This window comes from Neltuma alba, unplaced genomic scaffold, assembly GCF_004799145.2.
Source record: "Neltuma alba isolate B1F8T4 unplaced genomic scaffold, ASM479914v2 tig00002822_pilon, whole genome shotgun sequence".
Taxonomy (NCBI): domain Eukaryota; kingdom Viridiplantae; phylum Streptophyta; class Magnoliopsida; order Fabales; family Fabaceae; genus Neltuma; species Neltuma alba.
This window is the reverse complement of record NW_021633030.1, coordinates 204,902-212,189: the sequence shown is the minus strand read 5'-3', so window position 1 is coordinate 212,189 and position 7,288 is coordinate 204,902. Positions and strand designations below refer to the sequence as shown.

Here is a 7,288-nt window from a genome sequence, read left to right as displayed (position 1 = left end):
GGCTTAGACGGATGCTTCCTCAAGGGACATTTTGGTGATATACTGCTTGTAGCTGTGGGACAGGATCCAAATGAACAATAGTTTCCGTAGGCAGTAGCGGTAGTTGAAGGTGAGAATAAAGATTCATGGTCATGGTTTTTGGACAAAATTTCTTAATGATATTGGCAAGACAAAGACTTTGGGTTTTTACATCTGATCAACCAAAAATGCACGATTGATTATGCATGTAGAGAAGAGCCCCTTGATTATGTTGATGGATAGATGAAGCTACAAGCTTACATTGATTGTTATTTTCCTGTGGTCAATGCAATTAATGGACAAGACTTGTGGGAACATGTGGATAAAGAAGAGTTAGACCCACCACTATATCATAGAAGGCCTGGAAGATCACCAAAATTAAGAAGAAGAGGACCGGATGAGCCTTCATGTCCTAATAAGCTTCGTAGGACTAATACAAGTCTTCAGTGTGGCTCTTGCATAAAGCATGGTCATAATAAAAGAACATGCAATACTAGAAGTAGTTCACAACAAGCTGGAAGTAGTTCACAACAATCGTCATCACAGCCGCAAGGGCAGATGATGAACTGGATATTTGTATCTTGTACACTTTTTGACTGCACACTTTTTGTTCTTGTACCAAATGGGATCACTTCTGTGGCAATATCACCTTAGCAGTATTTAACTTTTGTCGCAGGAAGTATTTTGCAAATGAATTCTAATGTCAAGTTGGCAAAGACCAATGTAATGAATCAAAATTTGCTTCTACCATTTTATCTCTTTGAAATCTATTCCTTTGTACCATTGTAAGCTGTAAGTTGGACCACAAGTTTATTGGGTGGATGTGTTTAAGTCTAAAGCATTTAGAAAATGGCCTGTTTTGATTCCGCATATTGAATCTGTCAACTTAATTTTTAACATGTCCTATTATGAATTTGACAGCAAACAAAATAGAATATGACAGCAAAAAGGCATTACAATTAAAATGGCATGTCCAGAAATAAATCAATATGAACATAAGAGATTGAACAGATTCAAAATTAACTTTTCATTCATTGGACTTGTCTTTGCCAAATTGGCATTACAATTCATACCTGCAAAAAGATTATGAAACAACAGCTGTAACATTCTACTCCCTTCCTAACTTGTTAAGTCTACACCAAAACAATACCTACTACCTATTACAAAGCATATAATGTTAACTACAGCGAACAAAACTCATAAAAGCTATTAACTAGTATATAGCTACAGGCAACAAAAGCAGTGAGACCATAAACAATCCAATTTCCAAAATGTAATGCATTTTGATCCTTCTCTTCAAGCTCTCTATTATCTTCTCTTGGTTTGCAACTACTTTCTCTTAATCTGCAATATAGCCTACTATACCAGCATGACTAGTTTAATAGGCTTGTTCCTGGAGCTAGCAAGTTGTCTTCATCATCAATAAACAACCTCTCATTTGCAAAATGTGGCTCGTTGTACACCTGAACCAGATCAATGAAATTGAAGGTGAAAAATCCATGTTATCTCACGTACAAAAAAGATGAACCACTGTAGAAGCATGATTAGTTTAATAGGCTGGTTCTCCTTTTAGTCTTGTGGGCTATTATTTTGTATATTTTTTAAGTATGCTTTAATTTTGGATACAATTTTTTTGAGTAATGAAATTCATTTTTTCACCCAGAGAAGTCGTAGTGCAAATGAGAGAATGATACACGTAGCATCGCTGGATGGTATGGAGAAATGAACCTTTATCAAAATTCTCTGGCTTCTCATTTCTCCACAATTTTTTCAGTATACTGGGAAACCCAATGATAAAGAGATCCAAAAAAGACAAAGAGGTTCATAATGGAAAATGTTTACCAAAATCAAATCTACCTCTAACAACAACAATCTACCTCAAAATGTTCACAGATTAGAGCTATTCTGTTTCAGTTTAAGAAACAAACCATTGCAAGTTCCGGGAAATTTTAGCCTCTACAACTTAATTAACCTTTAGCAAAGGAGTTAAAGTAATAACAATTGCTCAGTAGTGCTATAAAATGCGAATCTGGAAGGAGTTATAGTAAGTAATAACAACTTAATCTAGAAGGATTAGCAAAGCGAGCAGAGAAAGATCTAGACAAATTGTCTAGTTCATCCAGCGCAGAGCCCCGATGAAAGTTCTGCAAGTAAGTGCGTGGATCATAATAAGGAAGATGCAGCAAAGTTGCAGAAGACGCACTCCACCATAGCTTCTCGAAAGATGCACTCCGCCATAGCTTCTCAGCCGCCGCACTCCATCGTGGCTTCTCGGTCGCCATTTGCCTTCTTCATGTTCTTCCCCTTCTCAAAGCTCACAATCTCCTCTCACCCTAAAGATGTTCCATTGTTTTAGATCCCATTTGAAAAACAAAAATCAATGTCATTTTATTTTACTAGATATAACGTCCAACTCAACAAAGTTTAGTATCATGAATGACACATCAGCACGATCTACCATGAGTTACTAACATAAAAAAACTATGAGTACTGAGTCGCAATGAGTTAAACTATGATTGGCTGAATCGCGATGAGTTAAACTATAAGGATTAAATAATTAATTTTTTCAAAACTAAAAATGACTTGGTTTGGCAAATTCTTCGGCTACCCCTCCCTGCATTCTCTCTCTATATCACTTCTCTCTTCCTTTGGTTTGTTGCCATTGAAGCGCCGCCCAACCTTCACTATCTGAAAAAATAAGATTTCTTTCGTTCACATATAAACCTTCATTCTTTTTCTAGTCAAGTAGAAAAGTTCTTTTGTTATTCGCTTCCAGCTTTCAGTATGCTTTTTTCATTTTTAATAACGTTTAGAACTATAAGATCAACCCAGATCTGCCAAAAAGGGAATATATGAAAAACAATTCAGAGGCTTATATTCTACAAGATGATGGAGAATGCCATATCAGTAGAAGAGTACGAATGATAATAAAATGAAGAGCAATACATTCTTCTCCTATGTTGTCGATAACGTCTCAACCACCGTCATCAACATTTGAGAAGGAAACAAGAAAGAGATGAAGGGCATCATAGGATTTAAAGGTGCTTCCTTCTCCAATGCGTTTTTAATCTATCTACCACAGTCTTCAGCATGTTGGAACACGATGGGGAGAGATGGAGGACGCGGTTCAATGGTCGTTCTCGAAGAAAGGTCGTCAATGTATGGAGAAAGTAAGCAAATCTGAGATAGAACAAAGAGGGAAGCGAGCGAGTATGAGAAAGAGAGAAGAGAGGCGCAGCCTTGGGGGGGGGGGGGGGAAGGGGGGTCTGGCTTTTCTCCTCTACTGTTATGGTTCGCCGCCTCTCCGATCTCCCCAGAACGCACCGTTTAGCGTGTAAAATGACAAATGGGATTCAACCAAAAACCCTGCAATGCCAGAGAATGAAAATCAATGAAGCAACAAAAAATAGGCAAAAAGTGGACATCGATTCTGGATAAGCAACAAAAGAAATATTTCTAAATGAAAAAAATCATTAAAAAAAAAAAGAAGAAGACCCAGCCACAAATTTTAAGATTCGAGTATTGGGCTCAGCACTTTATACTCACTATGCTCCTTATTATAAAAGACTATTGATTAATTTACACATAAGAATAAAAACAGTTAAATACATTAAATTTATCTTAAAATTTAAGCTATTTTCAGTAGGAAAACTAACAAAATAAAAAAGCTGAGAATTTGTAAATATCAAATAAAGAATGTCAACAAAAATTTGTTGTCATTTACTATAATATCCTAAATTTTATTTAGGTCCAAAAAAATTCAAAAAAATAATTGAAAAATAATATAATATAATAATATTTTATTATAATATTTATTAAAAAAAAGAAAGAAGGTCAAACTTTCCACCGAATTCGGTGGAAAGTCTGAGAAAGGGGGATGGGGGTTGAGGGTTGGGTTTGAAATCCCCCTCCCCCAATAAATGTGTGGGGGTGTTAAATACCCCTACAATTCATTTCCCCGCAGGCGCAAGAAGAAGAGAGAGAGAGAGAGAGCTGAAGAGTGTGTGAGAGAAAAGAGTATACTGGTGAAGGAGAGGGCAAGCTTTAAAGATATTTTAGGTATATAAAATTACTTCTCTTTATCAAACTTTCTTTATGAATATTTCCTGTATATTTTGAGCTTCCTATTTACATTATTACTATAGTGATTGGAGAAAATTTTGAGACTTATATATGATCTAAGTATTGAGTTTTGATAAAAGATGATTATAGAAATTTAGAAATAAATGAATTGTTAATTTTAATCAGTTTAGATTTCTCTATTTGTTAGTTTTAGTATTTAAATTAATTAATTTAGTTGAAAATCTGTTATTTATGGGATATATCATATTTTTACTGATTAAATTCAAGTTAAATAATTTATTTGGATTGTTTGATATATTATTGAGATCTTAATCTGTTTAGTTTTATTTATTGGGTGAATGGAGGTTTTAAAATAATTATTGTAGCTAAAAATTTTATTATTTACGGAAAATATATATATGGTTAGATTATTTATTTATAAATATTTGAAGTATTATTGAATTTTTTTTTTGGTAATAGAAAGAGGCCTCAGGCCCAAGAAACCAAAATAAACAAAAAGTCAACCCGGGTCCATATTCTTCATATCATCACGCGTGGCCATCGAACTCATCACTTCTTTGCAAACACCTGACACCTTATCCTGCTCGAACTGGTTTTTCACTTCAAATGGGATATTATCCCAAACTGGACAACCTCCAGTCATATTCCTCCCCATTTTTACCAATATATCAGCGCAAACATTCAAATCTCTACTTATGTGACAGATCTGAATTTTCCAATTCCTGTCTAATAGCTCCAAAATTCTTCTTTGTATCCCAGTAGGCAAACCCACTTCCTTCCCTTTTAGTTTCCTTGCCAAAATGACCGAATCTGTCTCAACACAAATCTACCTAAAACCTTTATTCCAGGCAATCTCCAGTCCCTTAAGGATACCCCAACTCTCCACTTCAAGAGCATTACAAATTCCAAGACTTTGAGCAAAACCACAGATCCATTCTCCCTTTGCATTTCTCAACACTCCCCCACAACTTGCCCGCCCAGGATCACCCATGCATGAGCCATCTGAGTTAAGCTTGACCCAACCTTGCTCTGGTGGCACCCACCTTGCAAGTCTCAAGGGAGAATCTTCCATCAACTTATCAATTACTCCCTTCGCATTAGCAAATTCATAAGCTAAAACCCAAATTTTTCAAACCAACGAGATGCTACAAGGGTTCGAAGCTATGAAGATTTTTTCATTCCGTTGCCTCCAAATGCTCCAACAGGTGACTCCAAAGATAACACACCAAGGTATACCCTGAACTTTTTGCTTGATTTTAAGATTATTTATTACCCAATCAACTTGTGTTGCTGAAAAAAATCTTTTTTGGTAATTACTGTTACAAAGAATTTCTAACCACACCTTCCTTGCCCATGGACAATCCCTAGTAGCGTGTAGGGAGGTTTCCAATCTACCACAATTCTCACACGAGCCCTTAGCACGCTATCTACTCAACCGAAGTGCATTAGTATGTAATCTATCTAAGAGCAAGAGCCAGAGAAAACAACGTACTCTTTCTGGTCCACTCCATTTCCAAATCAAGTTCCAAAAGCTATCCTTTACCCCAAGCTTATTTCCCCTTATTCTTCTATAGCCTTCCTTAACTGAGTACTCCCCAATCCCACCTTTCTAGAGTAGTAGATCTTTGCCATCTCCTTGGGGAGGATGAACTGCCCTAATTCTCTCTATAGCTTCTCTGTTCAAAACACCCCTGATTCTTTCCCAATTCCAGTTACCATTATGGTCCACCACATCTGCCACCGTCCATTCTAGGCAGTCTTCAGTTACCTCTTGAGAGCAATGATTAATCAAAAGGAAACTTTCGTTGATCCATGGTTCGAGCCAAAATGAAGTGGTTTTTCCATCAACTACCCCTTTCCAAGATTTCTCATGAAGGGTCTCCCAAATTGCATCTATATCTCGCCAAAAGGCAGAGGCACTCTTTGGGACTTGGAGGATTGAAGAGAGCTCCTTTCCAGAGTTGTATTTATGCAACAGCACTTCTCCCCATAAACCTCCCTTTCCATTTCTTAGTTTCCAAGCTAATTTCAGAAAGCAAGCCTTATTGAATGAGTCCAGATTTAAGACCCCCAAATCTTCGTATTGCTTTGGTTTTTGAATCTGTTCCCAACTCACCAAATGAGTCTTCCTAGCATTTTCTCCATGCCCCCAGATAAAGTCTCTCTGCAATCTTTCTAATTCTTCAGTAATACCTTTAGGAAGAAGGTTTATCATCATGGGGTACATCGGTATAGCTCCTAACACAGACTTAGTTAGAGTGACTCTTCTAGCAAAACTTAGGCAGCTCGCCTTCCACCCTGATAGTCTCTTTTAACCTTTTCCACCACATATCTGAATTTTCCCCCTCTGCCATCGGAGTAATCCAAAGGAATGCCAGGGTATAGCCCTAAATCTTCAGTTTCTCTAAATCCCGATAAACCAGCCAAAGTTCTCCTAGTTTCTGTAGAAACATTCTTGGAGAAGAAAATAGCAAATTTCTGAAAATTCACTTTCTGACCTGACAAAGCCCCAAACTTCTTCAAACAACTTAAAGTAACCCCAATCTACTCTTTTGTTGCTTCCCCAAATAACATCAAATCATCAGCAAACATTAGATGGGAGATTTTTGGCCCATTCCATCCTACCTTAAAGGCTTTTCACAAACCCTCATTAGTTGCCCATTGAATCAAATGGGTCAACTTCTCCATAGCTAACACAAAAATATAGGGGGATAGGGGTCCCCTTGCCTGATTCCTCTAGTTGGGATAAACCTCTCGGTCTTTTCTCCATTCCACATCACTTTCATAGAAACGGTTGTAATACATTTCAAAATTAGATTTCGAAAACTATTCATAATACCCAACTCCTGCAGGATCTCATCAATAAAACTCCATCTTAGTCTGTCATAGGCTTTTTCCAAATCTATTTTCATAGCAAAGTAACCCTTTCTCCCTCTCATCTGTTTCATAGAGTGAACAATTTCCTGAGCAACCACAATATTATCCTGAATATGGCGTCCAGGAACAAAACTAACTTGGTTAGGGGCAACCACCTTATTCAACACTCCCTTCATTCGATTCACAATCATCTTAGTCACACATTTGTAAATCACATTACACAAGCCAATCAGTCTCATCTGTTTCAAAGAATCAGGTCTATATATCCACCTTAGGGATTAACACCAATAAAGTGTTATTTATCTCCTTC

At 36.9% G+C, this 7,288-nt stretch overlaps 1 long non-coding RNA gene across 1 annotated transcript; it reads right to left on the bottom strand.

The window, feature by feature from the left end:
- Window positions 1-1,757: 1,757 nt before the first annotated feature.
- Window positions 1,758-2,680, bottom strand: LOC114739259 (uncharacterized). Its single transcript, XR_003739592.1, has 3 exons — window positions 2,602-2,680; window positions 2,018-2,351; window positions 1,758-1,990 (listed from the first exon to the last, which is right to left on the bottom strand). It is a non-coding gene; the product is annotated as an uncharacterized LOC114739259 (long non-coding RNA).
- Between the last annotated feature and the right edge of the window lie 4,608 nt (window positions 2,681-7,288).